Here is a 13,306-nt window from a genome sequence, read left to right as displayed (position 1 = left end):
CCGAGAGAATAAATTAAAAGTAGTTAGAGTAAAGTGATGATATTATAATTTTTTTAAATTAAAATTGAAATTAATGACATAATGAATTTTAATTTTGGATGATTTCAGTAAGAACATGAATTATTAATTATAAAAAGACAAAAAAAAAAAATAATAAAAAATATTCTCTGGAGGTTGACGAGACAATTGTTAAACTGGTTTTAATTTTTTTTTTACCTTTTCCTTTTTTTTTTGTTTGAATCAAAAATTAAATAATTATAATGAAATTTTGTTCTTTATTTGATATGCTTGATTCCATTACGTTGGTTAAATTTTAAATTCTAATTTGTTTTGAAAGCTATAAAAGCAAAAAGTATTAATGACATTTCTGTGGCTATAAATTTGTTTGATCGTAAATTAATTTTAAATAAATTCAAAAAACTATTCACAATATTAATTGTATTATTGTGAATTTTAGCTGTGATTAGCATTAAACGCAACTACTCAACGAGTCTTAAAAGTTTCTAAAAATTTTTTATCTCAACAAAAGAGAAAATAAAGGAAAAATCATTAATTATAAAAAAAAAAAAAACAAGAAAAAACTTGACAAACGATTATTATGTGATCATTTTTTTTAATAAATCTAATAATATGAAATTCTTATCGCGTAAATTAAAATACACCCACAATTTGCAATTTTTCTAGTTTAGTCTGCTGTTTAGTTTACTTTTCAATAGTTTTAGTTTGTTTGCGTCAAATTTATTAAGTTTTTGTTTTTTATTTTTGTGTTTTTAAAGATTCCTTTGAAAAAAAGCTTTTTATATGAATTCATTTATTCATTGTAAAATATAAAACACAATTTACATGCAAACATATATTCAAAACTTACATACACAAAGAGGTTTATGTATAATACAATGTTTTCACACATGTGTTACATACATATACATTGAGCATAATGTTGTAAGATCAAAGTACAAGGTCAAATTGAAAACGTATTACATATGTATATTTTATATTAGAATATTCAAAAGAGTTTTAAGCTCATTTCTTATTTGTGTACAGTTATTCAAAAGATGTCTTTCAACATACATATGTATGTAGATGTTGTATTATTTTTGAATATTATGTAAAAACATAAATTGATAATTTATTGAAATTAATTCTATTACTTTTTTCTATGCTGCAACAATTTTAATTGTAAATTTGCCTAAACTTGAAAACAAAAATTATCATCTTTGCTTTAGCAGACACAGAAAAAAAAAAAACAAATAAAACGTAAAACATAAGCAATTAAAATTCCATAATAAAAGCTTATGTTTCATTTAAGTGTGTGAGATACTCTGAATCTAAAATATTTGAGAAATATCCAAAGTATTTGAGAATTGTTCGTCAATTGAACGTTAACTAGGAATCGTATTACATGACAAGAAAAAGAAACGATCAAATAAATTTGATTTTGAAAAATTTGACATTTAAATATGAAGTCATCTATCGGAATAATTGTACATTAATATTATTTTCTCAACTTATATGGAACTGTGGAGTACTATATACCGTTGAACGAGACAACATTGAGCTTCAAATATCATTTTATGTATTAGTTTATGCGAATAAGATTATTTTATAACCAACTCAAATTAAACAATTTAAATTTAAACATTTTTTAGTTACTATTAAAATGGTACTTTATTTTTACTAAATTATATTAATTACTAAGTATTGTAATAATTAAAGAAAACAAGTGGTTTCAAGGCAATGCACACCTATATTATGTACGCTCCATAGAATATAAAACCTACGGGTAGAATCACGGTCAAATCTGACAGTTGTTAAACGGTATACCTCATTTACCGGTATACCTTCTTTCTTTATACAACAATACTATTTTCTATAAACCAAATAACAATTATAACGTAATTAATTACAAAATAATAGTCAAATATTCACAATAATAACATTATGCAAACAAGTAGATGCAACAAAAACAATTCTTAAATAAATCCCAGTTAAATAATTTTTTAACATAATAAAATTAAAAGAATTTTAAAAATATTTATTTTTTTTTTATATTCTTTGCACCTACAATACCTACTTATACCTCAAGTATTTATTTAAACTAAAAAAAAAAATTTAATAAATTTATAAATATTTTATAAAGAGAATGAAAGAATAAACTGAATGAATTAAGTACTTATTTGTTACGACATCTGTATAACAAAAAAAAGCTTTATTATATAACAGTAATATAACAATAATTTTTTTTTTCGGATTGAACTTAATCGCTTATACTCGTATTTGTTAAATAAAATTACTATATACAAAGAGAATGTTAAAAATATAATTATGTACAACATCTCGCCAATTAAATTTACTCATTGTGTCTGTAAATTAAAATATAATATGTAAATTAAAATTACTTTCTATAGAATTTTGTTTATTGTTTACAAATTTTTTTAATTAAAAAAATAAAACAAAATTTAAAATTCTTAACGTAATTATTTTAGTGATTTTGTAATACGATCGTAATTATAATACGATCGTAATTCAATGAAAATTTAATTTCCGAATCGTATTTTTCTTTACGATCATGTATGCAACACGTGCGATGTATCCTTATAAATGTGTATGTATACGTGTATAATATATCGAATATTATGTTTTTTTTAATTAAGGGAATTTTGAGAAATAATTAAGTATATTTTTATACAGCAAAATTTTTAATATGCAGAAATGAACATTAAAATTTTCAAACATTTTTATATATTTATTTATGCTTTTTTTGTATAGTATAACACATATGTAATATATTATACAGTACTATAATACTAAAGTGTTTCTTAATGTTTGCAGATATTAAGAATCATATAGAATGCTTTTCTAATTAAATTACTCGGTCAAATATTTTGAATGACAATCCTAAATAAATGATTCCGAGTTATTTGCAACGTATATTAAATCAGACGAATAATAAAAACAGTATTCTGGAAAATTACGAGCCAACAACTAGTGAAATCTACAATCAAAAGAAGAATATGGAAATGAATGGAACATACCATAACAGAGCGGCAGGCGATGGAAAAAAACTCGCCTGGAAAAAAATTTATGTAAAGACCGCGATTAATGTATACGAGATCAGTCGCAAAAAATTTAGTAACAACTACAAAAACATGCGAGGAAAAAAAAATATTGACGCAAAATAGAGTCCGATAGTGAGAATTTGTGGAAGTCCTATACTTCCAAAGGGGATAAAACGAGAAAGCAAAAATAAAAATTTCATGGACTATTTTCAAATTTTAAATTTTACACCTAATTTAAAAATTTTCTGACACATTATCACATAAAGTTTAAAAATTTCTAAATAAGAACCTACCTCAAAAATTTGCAGACCAAATTATATTTTAACAAAGAAAATTTGCCACTTGAAATTTTTTTAAAAAAATTTTAAAAACTAATTATTGAATATATTTTGAAAATTTTTAATCAAAACTTCGATAACCGCGAATTTCAATTCATTCAACTTAATCCCGAAAAATTTACGATATACTTTCCGATTCCATAAACACATTTATAAACCAATAACTGTAATACACAAATAAAACTTTTATTTGTGGTGTGTCTTTCTCTTATTATAATTTAATTTATATAATTTCCTTTATAAAATTCAATTTAATGTATGTAATTCAATTATTATACTAAAGTATTATAATTTTTTCTTAATTTCAATTTAAAAAAAAAACGTATAACATATATAAAATTTGCAAAACTGTTATAGAATAATAAAATTTTCATATTTTTTTAATGAATATAAATTTAATTTCCATTTTTTAATTTTTTATAATATAAAAAAATAAAAGCAAAACACAAGTGAAGAACAAGTGAATAAATGAAGGAAAAGAAAGCCAACCTTCAATTTAAACATAAAATTTATTTCAAATGAATTTTTCCTTCATATTTCACTACACGACTTACTTATTGTAAACTAATCGAGTGAAAAAACCAGACCCAATATAATAGTGTAACATTTTGCTTTTGTTAAACTTTAAGTATACAATAATCAAGACGATTCAATTTTCTTACATTACTACACATTCATATATACAAACAAATATAAAAGCAATTCAATAGGCATATTGAGTAAAAATAAATAAAATTTATGTATAATAGCTATATGAAATAGAACATAATTTTTAATTAGATAACAAAAATGAAAAAAAGTAAAATGAAACTCGTGAATAACAAGAACGACATATGACAATCATTTTAATTTAAAGTGACTATATAGTTTAGCTTTTAATCGCAATCAAATGGGATGCCGGTCTGATTTTTCACAAGAAGTAAATATCATTTTAAATTTTTTAAAATGTCTTAACAATAAACAAATATACTATAGGCATTATATAGCGTTTACTTTTGTAAAAATTTATTAAATAAAATATTGAATTTAGCATGTTGCTTATTCTAAATAAAACGTAGTTTAATATTTTTAAACCAAAATCAGTGTTTGCAGAAGCATAATGAATATGTGTGACCACGTGATTGATGTTGGGTGATTGTATTACAAAAAATGTAATTTGATAAAGCATGTAATTGATTATGTGCTTTGTTATTTATAAAATTCTTATTACTATACATAAAAAATTAAATTATATATGTACTTACAATACTCTTATAAAGCTAAGTATAGATCTATGAAAACATTACTACAATACTGAACTCTTTGAGTTACTCAAGGTGAAACTGACAAAAAAAAAATTTGTTAAGACTTGCCGAAAATTTTATTAATTCCGGTTTATCTCTTGTGGGTACTATTTAACCCCTTCGTATTACAAATGATAACCCCTTCGTATGATTCAAATTGAGCATGAATTCTTGAATTCTCTTTAAATATAAATTTATATTGACTTTAATTACTACATTTCTTAATTTCTTAATTATGGAATTTAAGGATCTACAATCAAAATGAAAGGTGGCCAATTAAAAGTATTAATTAATTATTGAGTATTAATTTTCACACACAAATAAATTTTTAGCTAACATTTTTTCATATTTCTAAGGGGCAAAATGTTTTATACGACTAACGTAAGGTAATTTTGGAGTCCTTAAGGTTCTGCTTACAGAAGTAAGTCTATTAATCCAACTATAAGTAAATGTAAGTCCTAAACGTAAATTTATACATACATTTACTTATATGCGTGAGAATAATAATGAGAATATTGGGGAAAAAATAAAAAATGTTATCAAGTACATTTTCAAAGACATATTTTCAAATTATTAAATTAAATTATAATTTTCATCAATCATAATTAATATTATTGCACATTATATTTTGATTTTCTAAATGGCATTATCATTTGCATTCAATATCATTTATTAAAATTAAATTATATTGTTGCTAAGTGAAAATAAATTTTTTCTTTATGATTTTATTATTTTATTTTATTACTCTAAATTAGTACACCCTATCGATGAATGAATAATTACTATTGTTTTTAAGTACTTTAAAAAACTGTGTTTTTATAATATTCTTAATAAAGAGCTACAATATTAAATTATCAATTAAAAAATGGAATTAGTCACAAAGCGTCTATAATTATATATAGAAAATTTTAATCAAACAATAATGTAACACATATATTTTACAACAAACAAATACACATGTAAGTATATAGTGTATAAAGAAACGTACAATTAATAGAATAGAATAAATTTTTAAGATAATATGGCAACTACTATAGCACAAATCAATTGCAATAAAAGATTTATAACAAATTATGTATACATATACACATTCAAAGTATAATTTTAAAACGAAAATACATACGTTATACATATAATAACAATATTACTAAAATTAGGTGATTACTAATTAGATACCATAGACATTATGTATAGGTAAATAGTACATACATATGTATATATCCGTAGTAATTTAAATAGTAATTTTATGCTTGAAATTTCGTAAGAACATGAAATTGATTTTGCTTCAATTAGGCAAAATTACAAGTAAAAAATGAACTTAATCAGTTCTAAGTATTATTAAAGAGCCCCATTATGTTTAATATTTTATGGTGGCTAGTTATTAATTTACCTATACTGATATTTTTTTAGAAATAACTACATGACTGATATACTCATGTAGTAATGAGCGGTATTTACAAGGTTACCCTTCAGTTTCATAGTTTTTGAAATTTGATTCGGCATAGATGTAAATTTTATTAATTCAGCCTAAAGACGAATTTCTGTATTGAATTTAAAAACGTAAAACGTACACGACCCTCGAAGATATTCCTATCTCCATCTCTATCGTTGAACACATTCCTCAGTGGAATGTGTTCAACGACCTACAATATAAGTAACAAGAATAATGACGTTCAGAACTGCTTTACTTGTATAGAATATTATAAATTTCATAAATATGTTATATACAATAGTTTAATTTTTTTTTTGCAAACCATCTTAAATTATGTCAAACAAAATTTTAAATCACAATAAATTTCCGCATATGTATTGTGCACAATGTACATTGACATCAATTTATCCATAATATTCAAATGAAATCAAACGTATTGTTATTATATACGAAAATAAATTGAATAATTTCTCTATTGTATATACATACATATGTATGTGTATGTATGTACAATTCTTAGTATACATACTTTATTTAATTCAATTAAAGAAACGATCAACAATGTTTGCCAAAAATTTAAACGTAAACAATATAGTAAAAAGTTCCAAACTTTTTGCTTTGAAATGAAAAAAAAAGCTTTTATAAAAATTTAAAGAATCTGTAAATAAAATTTTTTAAATAGAAAATTTAAGAATATTACAATTTCAATTATTACCAATTTATTTGATATTTATGTCGCCAGTAACGCCACATATACGAAATTGCTACAATAGTTTCTAAGTGATGTGTGTGAACAATGAAATAGTAGAACAACTACAGAATAAGTAATAATTTCGAAATTTCAAAATATTTATGTACCTACTGAATTTGTTACAAAAATACAAAAATAAACAGATGAAAAATAGGCACATACATACGTTAATGTTTAAAAAAAAATTAATTTTTCAAACTAAGATTTTACACATAATAATTCTAGAGTTATTAGAGCCGTTCAACCGCAATCATCTGTTTATTTTCTAAAATTCAATCAAAAGTTTTAAAATTATAATTAGAATATATGAAAATAATTTGCACTTTTGCACCAACTCGTGAATATGTTCAGCCCCTTTATGCATTTCTAAGTTCAAACGAAAATTTTAAATGCCAATTAATAAAATGTCAACAACAATCGATACATAATAAATATACTATAATCGATTATAATTCAATGATGCGTTCAACATCACGTTTTCTTTATTTTCGAAATGATTATCGATTTTTTGTGAGAAATTAAATATAAAAACTAATTGATTAATTAAAAAAAATATATACTTAAATAAAATATTAGACATTAAGACTGCATTGTGAGAAATTAAATAAATTTTAAAATAATTATAAAAAAATTCTTGTTTTATCAGTAAAATTGTTATCTCCAAAAAAAAGAAAACAAAAATTGTAATTAAAAATTTTGTCAAATATTTACCAAGTATATAATAAATTTAAAACTGAAAAATTTATTTAAAGCATAATAAAATATTGAAATAGGAAACACGACCTCAGTACAATTAAAAAAATTAAAAAAATTTTTTTTTTCATTTTCTTTTGTCTGTACAAATATTTAAACGAAGTAAAGCTTTTTAAAGCAAATATAGTTTTCTAATTACCACATGTTATTGATATTTAAATTTAAAAAAAAAATAATTAAGTAAATTTTGTTCCATAATATTTTCATTCGCATGGAGTTGAATAACATTAAAAACAAAAGAGAAAAAAAATGTAATCAAAACATATGTATGTAGATATTGTAGGCCAAAGTTGTTCTGTCTGTTTACACTCGCTTACACTTAAATTACTAAGAATTTTTCTCTGCGGAGAAAGTCGTATGTGTTCTAAAACACTGAATTTTTATTTAATTTACAAGCATATTCATTATTGTAGCTCTGTAATGGCTTGAATTAGAATTGTCTTCTAGTGAGTTTCTCTTACATGAAAATAAATATTATATCACATCAAACTACTTCGAAATAGTTATCGGTAGTTCATAATATCGTATCACTGTTTTCTGTATAAATCCAATTACTTATATAGAAATAAAAAGTAATACGTAGTTTAAATATCGAAGATTTGACGTTTATTCTTCATACAGTAATGTAACGGAATGAATTCTCATAAGTACTCCTCTCAATAGCTATCATATACAGGTTGGTGTAGTGTCGTTAAGAGTGTTATATACGCCTCAAAGGTATTGAATATGCGTCAAATTTTTTGCCTTATTAGTCTTACATCCTTTCAAAAATTTAAAAAATTGTTACGAATTATCATTTCGGTAATAATTAATGCTACTTTTACAATTTGTTACTTAAATTGAAATTAATATTAAAAATAATGTACCCAAACTTTTTAAATTATTTTGCAACATAAAAATATAGAAAAAGAAATAAAAAATAAGTACTTATATTATGTATATTAAAAATTAAATAGTTAATGAGGTTGATTAAAGCGAATTTTTTGTAAAATACGTAATACTCTACCGTAAAATATGTCAAAATATTTTTTCTGTTTTCACATAAGTAATTATTAAAGCAATATTGTCATTTTCTTTAATATTTTTTTTTAACATTTATACAATTTTACTTTTTTACAATATTATTTTTCAATCTTTCCGTTGTACCTTTTATAAATTTTTAGTACTTATGTAGGCATAATTAATTTTTCATTACACTTAAGTAGAAATTTAATTGTCATTTTGCACGAATTTGATTGTATAATTTCTTTGCAAAAAATGTTTATGAAATTTTTGAATTACATAAAAAATTATTTTCGTATTTAAAGCGGCAAGTAATATTTTCCTTCATAACTATGAATGACATTTCATTTTTAACTTGTTATGTCATTAATTTATTATGCAATTACGTATAAAGGAAACTATGCTTTTAACTTTCAAGTTGTTTTGTGTTTTAACGCTTATTTAATCTATGAAATTAATACTATATTATTCAATCACTCATATAAAATCACTCAATAACTTTTTTAAATAGAAACGCGCAAGTCTTTCTGTCATGTGCCACATATCCTAAAGCCGCGCCTGTGTATAAGAGAATACATACTAAGTAATTATACAACAATGTTTTACTTAAATTCAATTGATTATTATAAACTAAATTGAAATTCAGAGGACATAAATCAACCCTTAAATCATTTAAAATCTATTTTTTGCTATTAAACAACTTATTTTTATTAAAAATGATAAAAATATGTCAATTATTTTTATTAATGTAAATTTATTTTTATTTTTAGTTGCAAATGCTAACTTATCAACTTGATTTTTTTTTTCATAAAACTAATATTTTTAATATATGAAACGGTATTTTTCCAACAAGCTGTAATTAGAATATTCCAGAAATATTTTAATTCCAGAAAGAAGCTATAAACAATTGTTAATAAATCATATTCAGTCTACAACATATAAAATATTATCAATAACAAAACTATTAACCCAAATTCAAGTTTACCCAAAATATACGTATATACATCCATATTGTGCACCCCTTGGCATTGATTTTAAAACATTGTTTAAAAACTTATATATATATACGAGTATAACTTATATGAAAATTAAATTAATATAAAAATAAAAATTATATTCAAAATATCAAAATTTTGCACATGTTTAGACTCATTTTAAAGCATCTTTCATAAACAAAACAAAAAAAAAATTGCTCGCATTAGTCACGTTTCATAAAATCTGTTTTATTTTTTGTACACTTAGCCTGCTCAAAATAATGAAAGTACCTACATAAATCACAAAATATTCACTTAATTTAAATATTTATTTATGGATCAGTATGATAACAAAATAATATTATGAATGTTTTAAATAATACAAATAAGATAAAATGAACGTGAATTTTATAAAAAACAAACTGATAATAAAAAAAAATTAATTTTAATATAGAATTGTAAAAACAATAATATAAATAAAAAAAATACTGTAACATTTGCAACCAATTTGCAATAAAAAAAAATTTTAAATTTAAAATATATGTAAAATGTGAAAGTAAAATGAGTCAAGCTGTCAGCTACTTATATGTATGTGGAATCAATCATACATTTTTAATGTAATGACACGTGCAAAATGTAATTTTAAATTTCTTACAATAATTATTGTAAAAAATTATTTTATTTATTTGTTTAAGTAAATGAGAGCAGTAAGAAAATAATATTGTAATTCAAATTATTTAATAATCTTATTCATTTGTAATCTAAAATAAAGAATTCAAACATTTTTCATGATATTCAAATTTGTTTGAACAATTCAATGTTTATAATCAATTTTGTTTGATCAAAATTAGACAATGTTTGATTTCTTCTATTAAACAAAATACAAGAACAAATTTTCATCAAAATTTTAATTAAATCAAGCCTGTGAACACTATTTGATATTGCGAACCCTGACAAAAAACTGAAGATGTCAAAAATAAGGGGTAATAAAAATAGAAGTTTTTGAGCTATAAAAGCCTGTCATTTAAATTTACTAAATAAATTTATTATTATGTCATAAATTTTTATTGTATTTTATCTATACTCGTATTTATTAAAGTAGAATCAAATATTTTAAAATTAAAAAATTATTCATAGCAAAATTTTGTTTGTCAAATTAAAATTTTGTTCAAAATCTTACATTTCCTGTTTTGAAAAATTTTTTTCTGTAACGTACTTAAGTTTAGTAATAAACATTTTTATTTTAAGAAAATTATAAAAATTTATTTAAATTTTTGCAACATAAAAAAAAATTATAAATTTAAACAACATAATTATGTAAATATAAAATATTTTTTAAAATAAAACTATGAAGCGCTTATTTGAATTATGAATTTATTATGAAATAGTCTGGCTATGAAATCTTGATTTATTTTCATATATCAAGAAAATCATGAAGATTTATTTAAATATTTCTTATTTTTTAATTTTTTTAATAAACTCAATTCATCTTTGCTAATGAGTGATTATGTAAACATTCGCAATTTTTTCAATTAATTTATTTACTTGTTGTCAAATGAAAATATATTTTTATTAACCGCGCAAAAATTTCTTTTAATTTTAAAAAATTTCACTTTAATAATTAATGGTATGTCTACGATTCTTACATTTTCATCTTTATATCAAAACAAATAAATTAATTGTGATTTTTTATATTATATCCAAATTTTTCTTCTTGTATTTTTCAATTAAGAACAGGAACTAGGTCATATGTCTACTCTTTGACTTATACCCATACTCAAGTCGTGTGAAAAGATCGTAAAACAGAACGTTTTAAAAATGAATTAATTTTTATCAAAAATATTTTATTAAGAGAAACACGGCTGCAAAAGGTAGGCAACCTTGAGTTATCTATTTTGAGGTTAAAAAAAAATTAGGTTTTTGAATAAAGCTCAGAAAAATTTTAAAAATTTGGTTTTTTTTGTTGGTCAAGAATTTCAGAATCTGTATACTTTGCAAAGAACTATATTCAACTTGTTTTATTCTGGAACAATTTTATTGAGACTTGGGGTGTCACAGGGTTGATTTCCAAAAAATCTCACCAAACAAAAGATGTATATAACTCATCAATATCTGTTCTATAATTATCCATATATATACTTATGCACATTTGTCGACTTTAAATTTCAGGAAGACTTAAAAGAGCTCAAAAAAAAATGCTGTAATTTTATGAACCAACGGAATTTTCAAACCTTTGAAAACCATCACTAACCTGTTCTAAATCACTTCTCATAAAATTTCATGGTTATTGAACATGTGATTCTATAGTTTTCTTTCTATATACTTGTAAATGAACAGGAAGGTAAGCATAAAATCAGTAATTTTAATAGATTGTAAGCATCAGAATTACATGAAACCTTGAATTACTATCTTTTTCTAAAATATTGCTTTAATTAATCCAAAGCTTTTTTATATTTTTGTATATATATGTACTTATATTACGAGAACTAAATTTATTCTAAGTAAAAAATATTGAAATTTTTCATTTTAGTAACAAAACAAAAGTATGTTGGCCAATTGAGCAAAGAATCGCCGTCATAAATACTTGCTTATTTACATTTCATATTGAATAGGCACAAAAAATTTCATAAAATTCAATTGAAAAATTATTTCTTATATGGTTAAATAACATCTTTTTAATTTTTTTTTTTAAATTTAATAAAGTGAACTAGCAAAACTTTAAGTTGTTAATGATTTGCAACAAAACAAAAAAAATCTGTATTGATAAGCGAGATGTGTTGTCTAGTACTCGTATAGCGAAAATATTATACAATACAACGCTATTAAGCTTGTAGTTAACATACCTAGAAAAATGATAATTTGGCCTAGATCTGTTAATAATAAAATTTTAAATTAAACTGTTTTCTTAAAAATGATAAAAAATTTAAAATCCGTCCATTAGAAAAGGTTCAGCTTCCTAGACTTGCCTTCGATATAAATTCGTCTTAAATATAAATTTTCATGGTTCAGTTGATAACCACAAATCTGCACAGAGAGAATAGCATTTCCACCGAAAACTCGACATGCAAAATTTGGTGTCATCACATAACCTCACTTATTGTATGTAATGCGGTCGGTAAAAAAATATATATGTATTTAATAAAAATGAATGAAAAAATTTTGTCTTTTTAAATGAGAAAAACATAATATGTTAAGCATTCATAAGTAAAGTACAGTAAACAAATATTTGGTAATAAAAAAAATCACATATGATAATAATAAATGCTTTAATTAACAATTTCCCAAATAAAATTATGAAACTGCCGGCCTAATAAGAAAAACTATATCAAAGAGACTGTCAACGTCAAGTAATTAAAGATAAAAACCCATAATTTAATTGTAAATTATTTTTCGAGATTTTAATCAAATAAAGTTTGACAATCAATCACAATAGCTGGTTGTCAAATTAATCTAAAATTCTTTCGATAAAAACAAAATTTTTTTCAATAAATAACAATATTTTCTAAGTATTGTTTTTCTAAATTTTTTTTAAAAATATCTTGTATGACGCGAAAAATTTTCTGAATCACAACGCCACGTTCCGAAAATGTGATTTTATTTACATCTTATCTTCAAAAAAAAAACCTCTTACGTTTGTACAATAATCTAATGTGTTTGTCAGTCGAAATTTCGAAATTTCGAAATAATTTCATTAAAGAAATTTTTAATAAATCA

This window comes from Condylostylus longicornis, unplaced genomic scaffold, assembly GCF_029603195.1.
Source record: "Condylostylus longicornis isolate FDR11 unplaced genomic scaffold, ASM2960319v2 ptg000019l, whole genome shotgun sequence".
NCBI classification, from domain to species: Eukaryota; Metazoa; Arthropoda; class Insecta; order Diptera; family Dolichopodidae; genus Condylostylus; species Condylostylus longicornis.
This window is presented reverse-complemented; position numbering follows the sequence as displayed.